This window comes from Trichechus manatus, unplaced genomic scaffold, assembly GCF_000243295.1.
Source record: "Trichechus manatus latirostris isolate Lorelei unplaced genomic scaffold, TriManLat1.0 scaffold00111, whole genome shotgun sequence".
Lineage (NCBI taxonomy): Eukaryota > Metazoa > Chordata > Mammalia > Sirenia > Trichechidae > Trichechus > Trichechus manatus.
In genome coordinates this window covers 6512175-6513012 of record NW_004444047.1, presented here as the reverse complement: position 1 = coordinate 6513012, position 838 = coordinate 6512175, and positions in this window count along the sequence as shown.

The window sequence follows — 838 nt, the reverse complement described above, 5'->3', positions numbered from 1 at the left end:
GCTGCAACAATGGGCTCAAACATAGCAACAATCGTGAGGATGGCGCAGGACCCGGCGGTGTTTCGTTCTGTTGTACACGGGGTCGCTATGAGTCGGAACTGACTCAACTGTACCTAACAACAACAACGGGTATCTTAGGAGCACCTGTATGGTGCAGATGGTTAACACATTCAGCTGCTAACCCAAAGGCTGGAGGTTCGAGTCCACCCAGAGGTGCCTTGGAAGAAAGGCCTAGTGACCTACTTCCGAAAAACCGATCACTGAAAACTCTATGGATCAGTTCTACTCTGACACAAATGGGGTCGCCATTAATCAGAATTGACTCGATGGCAACTGGTGGGCTAACCTAGATCTTGAGAAAACGAAATAAAAGATAGCAGAACAGAAAATAGAACTTTTCATCGTGCTTCGCATGTTATAGGGGCTCCTGTTGTTTGAGAATCCCGTCTGCCTGTACTTCTTTCAGCGGGCTGGTCGAAAAAGTTAGCTACCAGCACAGTCAATTCTGTGCAGCAACCTTGCCAATCTGACTCATTCGGAGAGTTTGCTGATTTTGTTGGGTTTTCAATACAGATGATAGTCAGCAAATACTGGCAGATTTCTCTCTCCCCTTCTGTCTCAATCATCTAGTGCTGCTCTAACAGAGATACCACAATTGGGTGGTTTTAACAAGGAGAAATTTATTCTCTCACAGTCCAGTAGGCTACAAGTCCAAATTCAGGGCGTCAGCTCCGGGGTAATGCTTTCTCCGTCGACTCTGGAGGAAAGTCCATGTCATCAGTCTTCCTTTGGTCTGGGAGCTTCTCTGCGCAGGAACCTCAGGTCCAAAGGACACGCT